We start from the raw sequence: 9,775 nt of genomic DNA, 5'->3' as shown, positions 1-9,775 counted from the left end.
ACGAGAAGCCAAGAACGTACCCCTGCTCACTCCCACCGTGGTGCACAATCCATCCATGGAAGTTCTCCTGCAGAATAGCACAGCTTCCATTCATTTCATGGGGCTTGTGCAGGAGAACTGTATGGTGTGCTGTGCTCTAGATTAACCAGTGGGAGTGGAATATCATTAGGATATCCATCCATCCATCCATCCATCCATCTATCTATCATCTACTGGGCTCCTCCCTCCACCTCCCCCTAGTTTTCTTCTCTCTCTCTCTCTCTCTCTCTCTCTCTCCCCCCCCCCCCCAGGTAAATTATTCATCCCCACTGTACAAATCCACCAACACACAGGCAAACTCTCAGACTGACTATTGTGAATTGTTTCCAATTTCTTTCTACAGAAATTGCCCCCAGAATTAAGATAAGGTATTGATTGCCCATTTGGGGAGGACGAAACTTACTTAATTAGTTCATTATTTCTTTTTGCACAACAAGATGGATGATTTATTAGGCTACTACTAATTACAGAGTTTATTACTTTTAAGGTTTTAAAAAAGTAGATACTTTCTCCAACTTCATAATGTGAAGAGTTGATTCTGTCATCTCTTATTCCAGTTTAAACTTACACTGCAGACCTTTCGCTCTAAGAGATTTTTGAACATTTCTAGAACATTAGAGCTGTCTACAGTCAGGCCATTTTTATTTATTTATTTTTTATTGCTTCAGTGTTTTGATTTTTGTTTTAAAGTTGGTTTTAGCTGTTAGTTGTTACCTGCTCTGGATACCGTTTAGGGGGGAAATTAGCAAAATATAAAGATGGTTTCTGCCTTCACAACTTTATCCCAGATGACACTGACAGCCAACCCCCCTCCCCTTTTTTAAGAAAATCAGAGGGTTTGGGTTGATGGCCCAGATCCCTTTCTGTGAACATATACACTGATCTTGAGAGCAATGCCTTGCCAGTCCTACCACCTGCATAGTTTAGAGTCTATCACATCATGCTGTACATGCAAGAAGGTCCCAGGCATAACCACCGCATGGTGACATCCCCCCCCCCCCGGAGTGGGTGCCCCGCACAGAGAGCTGCCACCAATTAGAATAGGCAACACAGGGGTAGTCAGGCTAGTGGCTGGAGTCAGCTGCATGTGCTCTATTCTGCCATCTCTGAATGCCTTTGGGCCACTCTTAGGGCTTTTCTGTATGAGGCTGTTAATCTGCTGCATCTGCTTCCAGTTTCATCGCAGAACTGTTGGCAACCCCATCTTGAGGGCAGTGTGTGTGTGTGTGTGTGTGTGTGTGACCAACCGTCTCGCCTCACTTCTGCTAAGTAGTGGCAAGGCTCTGGCCTCGGTGGACTCTCACAGGTGAGCTCCCTGATCACTCAGGCAACCGTCAGGCCCCTTTGGACTATGTCTAATGCTTCCCGAGGTGAAGCGGGCCTCCTTCCAAAGCGACCCGAGCTGGAGCTGGACAAGCCCTCGTGGCATGCTTCTGCCTTTAGAAATGGAGACATTCTGGCTCCCAAAATAGCGACTTTTGCATATGTTTCTCCAAACACTGGTGGGGGAAGGGGGGAGTGTGGCTGAGTGATGGGTCCACCTTCTAATCCTAGAGCGCATTTTACCAGGGGCTTTCCAATCACTGTGGAGGGAAGAACAGGAGTTTCATCAAAATGTTTCTCGGTTACTAAGGGAGCAATCCTATTCGGATAGACGGTTGCCTCCAAACTTGGAGGTGACCGCCTATCCAATGCAGGGCAGGCGGAGCGCAGGGGGGATCTTCTCAGTGCTCTGGCTACCCTGCATTTGCATCTAGATGGCTGATTTCGGCTGTCTAGCCACGGGACTTCGGAGCGGGGGCGGGGGGAGGCCAGAAGATGCATAGGAAATGTCATATGGGCACTTCCACACTCCCCGCCCCAGGGAACGCCCCCTTTTTACCCCGCTCCGCACTGCTCTTCCGAGTGCGGAGCCCGGGGACAATCCGCACCGCCTACGAGGTGGCGGGGGAGGGGGCAAGGAGCCAGTTTTCCAGGAACTGACCTTAAAGCACGGGCTCCGAGGTCGGTTCCCAAAAACCAAACAATCCTATGGCCATCTAGCTGCTGCCATAGGACTGCGCTCTAAGTTATTCTGTAGCAAGCAAGTAGGAAGTCAGAGGTTCTGTGGTGGGGTGGGGTGGCTACAAGTAAGGTTTGTTCACGATTTCAGAATCCTTTCCTTTCTCCTTCTCAAATATTAACTCAATCCTTCCCTCATACTTTCTCCTGCTGTGAAAAATCTGTATTTCCAATACCACCAGGCTCCGCTATTCTTTTTAAATGAGCCTCAGCTGGATTTTCAGTTATCCTAACTCCCTAGCCCCTGCACCTAGCCTTCTGAAACTTTGCAGGTTTCTTCCTGAGGACACCTCTATGATATATGTAGCACAACCCCACCCCCAGCACCTATTTGTCTGATATTTGGCCTGTGTAATTTCCTCTTAAGAGGCGCCTATGCCTGCAAATTTCATCCAATTCTGACAATGAGTGTGTTGCAGGGCAGGGCAGGAGGAGTCATCATTTTTAAATTTCCCATGATAGCCTTAGATTTCTGAATCTTGACTTGGGTTTGGTACCCAAGTTGAAGAAAATGGCCTCCAAATTGGTCTGAGCCAAATTGGGCCATTTTCCAAAGTGCCAAATCAGGGCCCAGGGCCCATCCTGTGGTCAATGCACACCTCTACTAAAAATACAAGTCTCTGGGCTGGGTCAGACAAGATGTCTCCCCTGATGTGGCCCAATCTACGGAGGAGGTGCAGAGCTCCTTCCACGCTGACCCTGACTCCACCATCCCAGCATGTACATGTGGGGAAATAATGCGTGAATGTCTCCTACACATGTGCAGTTCAATGCACATAGGTGAAATCCATGTGCTTGAAGTTCTGATTTCATAGGAAAATCAACCCTATAATTTTTCACTCACAAGCGTCGAACTGCATGAATGTAGGTGGCATTTGCACATTCATGCCCATGTATACATGCAGGACTGGCAGAGGCAGGTCTCACATGCAAGTGGGCAGGGAAAAGTCATATGCATTCAGTCCTCTCCTTGCATGGGGCTGGATTAAGCGATACATATCATTGGATCCAGCCCTGTGTACTTCTTCATGCAGGAACCAGATGTCCAGTTCCACATAGTCCACAACAATAACACAAGAAGAACCACAAGCAAACGTCTTGTTTCAAAATATTACAACCTCGCACTTCTATAGCACTTGTCAAGAGTTCAGAGCACTAGACATACAGCAGTCCTTACAACAACCCTGAAAGGCAGGCCAGTATTATTATCCCCATATTTCTGAAGCCAAGAGAAAGTGACTTCCCTGCAGCTTCCTAGTCAGTTCATGGCAGAGGCAAGATGTGAGCTGTAAGCCAGCCAGCCCTGATGTCCACCTCTTAGCCACCTGGTGACACCAGCTGTTAGCTCGGAACGTTTCACTGCAGGCCCCAAAGCATGGGCACGGGGAGTCTGGAGACCCATCTTTAGGCCACCCTTTTGATTAGGGGGCAAAGAAAAGGGCCCCAAAGTTGGCTAAGAACTAATTGTCAACAGAGCAAGCCCTAACCCCTGAAGTAGCCATCAGGTTCCATGGAGAGGGGCTGGCAGACAATAAGGCCAAGAAGGGTGACCTGAATATTTTGTGACATGGCCTGGGCCTGCCAACCCCAAGAGAGAGAGAGGCCACTGCATGATGTGCCCCCTGAAGTGCAAGCCTGATGGCGCAGGCCTCGCATTTCCAAGCACTGCAGCCAGACAGCTCAGAAATGTCGAAGTTTTACTAGTATAGGTGATTTTCTTAAAAGAAGAGTAGTCATTTTCTACTTTGAGGGTTTTCCTGTCAAGCAGCTTCCAGAGTGTCACATCCATTTGCAACTGGTTGGACTTTATTGGATGCAGCAGAGAAAACCCAATTTAATCTCTGAACCCAGACTTTCTCCTTATGAAATCATAGAGCTGGAAAGGACCTCAGAGATCACCTAGTCCAACCCCTGCTCAATGCAGGCTCTGCACTGCAGGATGCAGCTACAACTTCCCTGACAGGTGATCATCCAGCCTCTCCTTAAATACTTCGAGCAAAGGAGAACCCACCAACTCCCGAGGCAATCTGTTCCACTGCTGAACAACTCTCATGGTTAGGAAGTTTATCCAAAATCTACTTCTCTGCCATTTCCACCTACTGGTTCTAGTCCTGCCCTCTGGAGCAACAGAGAACAGGTCTGCTCCATTTTACCCCTTTCAGATATTTGAAGATCACTATAATGTCTCCCCTTAATCTTTTCTTCTCCAAGTTAAACATGCCCAGCTTTGTTTAATCTATTCAACTGTGTCCAGACCCGTCACCATCCTGTTTGCTCTTCTCTGGATGCGCTCCAAATTGTCAATGCTCTTCTTAAAATGGGGTGCCCAGAACTAGACACACTACTCCAACTGTGGCCTAACACAGAATAGAGCATAACTATTACTTCCCATGATCATCTGGGCACTGCGCTTCTGTTAATAGAGCCAAGATTGCATTGGCTTTCTTAGCTGCTGCATCACACTACTGGCTCATATTCAGTTTGTGAGCCACAGAGGAAACAATCCTATGGCACCTAGACATGATCCGAGGGGCCATAGCATAGTGGAGATTTTCCCTCTCTGAGGTCAGAGACAGCACTCCGACCTCAGAAGGGGGGATCAGAGATTTGATCCCTGCCCCTTCACAGCTGGTGTAGAAAGAACTGCACAGGTTGGCCTCTGAGGTCAGAAAAGTGACCTCAAAGAGGGGGGAAAGGGGGTGTTCCAGTGGGCAGGGAGGGGAGAAGACCAAAGAGGCCAGGATTCGAGCTATCCTGGGCCTCTTCCAGCCTCATCCCCTCCCCTTTTGAAGTGCCATCACTAGACAGGCAAAAATGCCTGCCTAGTGAAAACCGCAGCAAACAGATGGGTTTTTGTTAGATTGGCCCAGTGTTCCAGGCTGTCTAGAGCCTTTTTCATCTTGATCCTGTCTTCCATGGTGTTGGCTAACCCTCCTGGCTTTGTGTCTTCTGCAAATCTGATAAGCAAACCTGCAAACTCAGATAAGCAAACCTGCAAGCCCTCTACGCCCTCATCCAAGTCATTTCTAAAAATGTTGACCAGCTCAGGGCCTAGGACAGAGCCCCGCGGCACTCCCCTCGAGACCTCCCTCCAGGAGGATGCCGGGCTGTGAATTAGCCCACGCTGAGTGCAGTTGCTCGAGCTCTGGAGAGGGCAGGGGCTGGTCGTTGGCCAGCAAAGCTGTGCTTTTCTCATATAGATCCCAATTCTTTCTAAGAGGAATTCCCGACGGATGGCACCCAGAGATGATAAAGCACATTGGTTTGAAGCCTTATGTAAATTATTAGCAATGAGAGTCCTGCTGTCCAGGAGCAGTCAACATTATGTTGGATCCATGTGTGGAATTCAGCCCTCCTCACCAACAGCTTCCAGCTTCTCCCATCACCTGCTGCTGCTGCTGCCTTGTGCTCAGGTTGCTTCCAGACAAGCCTTGTCTGGGGCAACCACCCTGCCTCATTCCCAGAATCCTGCAGGGGAGTCGAGATGATGATGTCTTCCATTTGTACAGCCCTCCCGTTTTTTCCCACTGCTTCTTCCATCTTTTGTCTTACCAGAAAGAGATTTGTTAAGGAAGAAAAGACAAAATAGTGCACAGTGTCTTTGGACCATTAACGTGAAGAGCCCTCCATCTGGGTTAAAGACCCTTCTCCACCCCACTGATCCATCTGGCTCAATCCTGCCCCAGGTGGCTGCCCAGGGCCCCAAGCAGGGAAAGGCCTTCCCATCACCTGCTGCCTGAGATCCTCTTTGTGGAGATGCCCAGGGACAACCGTGTGGCCCCACAGATGCCAAACACCCACCGTGCCACAAAGCAGTCCATGTTCTCCAGGAGGCTTTTCTAGCCTGCACCTTTGGATAGCCCCCACCCCCAGCTTGCATAGTTCTTGAGCAACAACATGCAGCTCTCCCTGCCCCGATTTAAAGATATGCCTCAGAGGTCTGACATTCACTCCTGCATGGGAATCCAAAAAGGACTGAGTTTGCCACGTAAACACCCTTACAAAAAAGATTTTTTTGCATTAAAGGATTTCATCTTTTCAAAGGAGGTGTTCTATACTGTTCCCCTTTCCATCCTCTAAGCTGGCTTTGCAGTGAGAACTGAAATGGAAAATGACAGAAGGGGTGGGGGAGAGAAAGCAAGATATCAGCCTATTTACATTTAATTTAAGGCTGAAGTTCTTAGCTCGAGAGGCTGGAAAGCTGAGTTCTGTCACACAGGACTGAAATGCAAAGTACACAAACAGTGGTAATTATAAATCAAAGGATTGTGGTAATATCAGAGTTTCATGCTTTCTTTCTGTGGTAATTAAAGCACAGCAAATAATTCAAAGAGTTCAGTTGAGTTAAATAAAATTGTTGGTGGAAAGGTGATTCATGGAGGACACTGTTTGCAAATCATACACTAACTGTAACCACAAATGGGGAGAATGGTTTTGTTGTCTTCAAAGTAGATACAGTTGGTGGCCGGTTTCCTTTTCTGCCTGCTCTTGTATGATAATGGGGGGAGGGTGCTTAAATATAAATTGATCTCTGCAATCCAGTGTTTAATTCCTGAGACAAATCCAAAATGGAGACATCTCTTTTGAAAGGGGAAGGAAGAAGCTGAGTCTCACACATATTTAGGGTGCAAACAACTGAACATCCTTGGACATTAAAGAAGGATAAACCTGTTCAGTGCCTCCTTCACATGTTACACATGGCCTGACGAGAGGTATGGGAAAATTATTTTATTATTTATTTCATTTATTTCATTTCTATATTGCCCAATAGCCAAAGCTCTCTGGGCTGTTCACAAAAATTAGTTTTTGTGCATTTGAATCAGTTCATTTCCAGTCTATGTCACTTCTGCATGTGTTCTGTTCATTTCTGCATTAATCTGTATTTTAAAAAACCATGAAAATTCACATTTTAAGTACAACATGCATATTTTACAACACATTTTCTCTCAAAATGAGTATTTCTGGATGTATTTGCCCTCATTTCCAAAAACTATTTTCATACTTTTTTTTTTAGCAGAGGGCTGCACATCAGTCCACCTGGGAGGTGCAAAATCTGGTGAATGACTAAATCCCAGTCTGCACATCAGCCCAGAGCCATGTTCGTTTCAGGATTCACAAAGACTGCATTCCTCTGGCATCCCTAGCTTCCCGTCACAACATTTGCTGTGGCTCAGCAAAAGCCATGGAGGGAAGAGGAAAGTGCCTGAGCTAACATGGAAACTGTCTTGTGGAATATTTCCACACAAGAAACTAGAGAGTGCCACTGAGCCCTGCTGGACCATCTGGGGTTTGTGTCCTCCTCCGACGCAGTGCTCCTGAGAAGCTGGGTTCCCATGAGGCTGGGATGCAGAAGTGCAGCAGGGACGGGGATGGGGCAATGGGACAATGCAGAGCTGCTCCGATCCCTGCCCAGCGATTTCAGGGCCACCTTGTCAACTTGCCCTCCCATCTTGTAGTGCTGATGCTTCACCCCAGGCAATTCATAATAACACATCTATCATCAGTGGCCTAACCATGAAAGAAGGGGCTGACCCGCTATGTATTACTGAGACCTGGGCAGGTGATTTGGGAGCCACTGATCTCTCTCAGCTGTGTCCACCTGGCTATGCTGTGCAGCATCAATGGCGGCTGGGGAGGGCGGGGTTTTGTCATTTATTTATTTATTTATTTATTTATTTATTTCTATACCACCCAATAGCCGAAGCTCTCTGGGCGGTTCACAAAAATTAAAACCAAACAGCACACATCTGCAAGTGTTCCATCTCCCTCTCCAGTAGACCAGCTGAGTGTGGGGTTTGAGCATTTCATCTCACCTGTGGTGGTGCTGGAATCTCACAGAATGACTGGCCTGAGAGTTTGACATTCATGCCAAGGCTGCCTTGGTGTGAATGTCAAGGGAGGAGGAGCCCAGGGCGGATGCCGAAGAAGAGAGCTGGGGGCAAGATGGGCTGGCTAACTACTGTATATGCGTCTCAGTGAGCTTCGCTGGCATGGCTATGTAGTGTTGGGTGGCTGGGTGTCCTGCTTTACAGAGAATAGTCCTCTCTTTCAAGGGTTGTCAGAACTGAGTCCTCTGTTTAAGGTGTCTTCTATTAGATGGGCTGTCCTGTCCAAGTCTGGTTTAAAGTCAAAGACCCATAATGGGGTGGGGGGGGAGAGCAGCTGGGCCTTGAAATTGCCCATCAACACGTAGCAGCTGGATGGGAGACTGAGCAGGCACAGAGGTCACCTGGTCAGCCTTCCCCAATTCCCCATGATTGTATTTCACTTTAAATTGGAGTCTTTATTTCTAAAGTCTCTCTCTCTCTCTCTGTGCATCTGTAAATTGTATGCAAATTGGAGTCCTCTTTTCTGGTGACGCATTTCCTCTTTTTTGGCAACACAGAAGTGGCCGCTCTATTTTTGGATGGTTGTGAGGACTGAAAATGTGAATATCTGCTCAAATGATTGAGATGCATGCACCTCTCTGATTTTTGCTGCATTATTGTGGTGCTGCTGCTTTGAGAGAAACTGTAACGCTTGGATATTGATATATTTGGTATTGATATCCTAGTGATTTGAATTAGTTAGTGATGGGTTTGTTAAAGAAATGTGGCTTTTTTTGTGGTAAGTGTTTTCATATATTTAGGGACAATTGTGATGTCTCCTAGCTTGTAATGTGGGTATAATATTATGAAATGTGTTTGATATGTTTGTGATTCTATGTTCTTGTACCTGTATGTTGATCTATTTGAGCATTATTTGGGAAGGAGGCATACAAACAGATGATAGATGCTGCTGCTGTGAGGGAGGGAATGTTGCACAGCCGGGCTGCCTCTCCGCCACCATTGTATCCCTGAGTGGCTCCAGCAGAACTTACGACAGCTAAACCAGGGACAGGCAACACACCACACACACACATACAGCGAACTTACCTGTGTGGGGTGGGGATGAGTGCCTCCCCTGTGTGGGAGACACTGTCCCTGCTCTTGTGCGGACCAGGGGTGAGTGTTAGAGCAAGACAGTTTAGGCAAGACACAGCATAAAAGAGGGCAAAGACATAGGCAAACAATGGCAACAGTTAGATTTCATAGCTATCGGTGTTGGCCGTGGGCAACTGTCTGAGGAGAGCCAGAAGCCAGAAGCCATGGGGACAAGCCACTAGTCTGGACTGAAGGGCAAACCAGGAAGCAGGATCAAGTTGCAAGCCAGAAGTGAGGGTGAAAGAGTACAGGAACCCACCAGAGTACAAGAAGACCTTGTTCCTCAAGCAAGGCTCAACTGGAACAGGAAACCCTCTTCTACTCCCAATGGCCAGCCTGGGTGGATGGAGCCAATCCAGGCCCTGAAGATACTTTACAGTGGTTCAGTGGCTCTCCACATGGGGCAGCCACACACAGGTCCAGCCACTCCTGTTCTGACAGGAACATGGCCACCCTTTTGCCTTGCTTACCTGTGTGGGTTGCTCTGTCCTGGCATGCCCAGGTGTTGAAGCAGAGTTGGGGCTGGAGCTGGAGGCTTGTGTTTGGAGTCCCAAGGCCTTGGATCTGTTAGGATTCTAGGCGGAGAAATGTTAGCAATGTGCTCAGACTCCTAGCCTGTTCTGGAGACAGGTTGTTTGTACAAACTGCCCTTTCTCCAAAGCTTCCCCTTGAGACCTCCAAGTGTGCACCACATAGGGCTCCCCATCTGGAGT

General features: G+C 47.7%; 1 long non-coding RNA gene across 3 annotated transcripts in view; it reads right to left on the bottom strand.

The window, feature by feature from the left end:
* Nucleotides 1-283: 283 nt before the first annotated feature.
* The window catches only part of LOC146338243 (uncharacterized), a 28,829-nt gene continuing 19,337 nt past the window's right edge, over nt 284-9,775 (bottom strand). For all 3 annotated transcript variants that reach the window (XR_014785203.1, XR_014785205.1, XR_014785204.1), the window contains one exon: nt 284-9,637. This is a non-coding gene — a long non-coding RNA (uncharacterized LOC146338243). The remainder of the gene's footprint in view (nt 9,638-9,775) is intronic.

Source organism: Heloderma suspectum, chromosome 10, assembly GCF_057233095.1.
Source record: "Heloderma suspectum isolate Gila_16-S chromosome 10, 16-S_ref, whole genome shotgun sequence".
In the NCBI taxonomy this organism is placed as follows: Eukaryota; Metazoa; Chordata; class Lepidosauria; order Squamata; family Helodermatidae; genus Heloderma; species Heloderma suspectum.
This window is presented reverse-complemented; position numbering and strand designations above follow the sequence as displayed.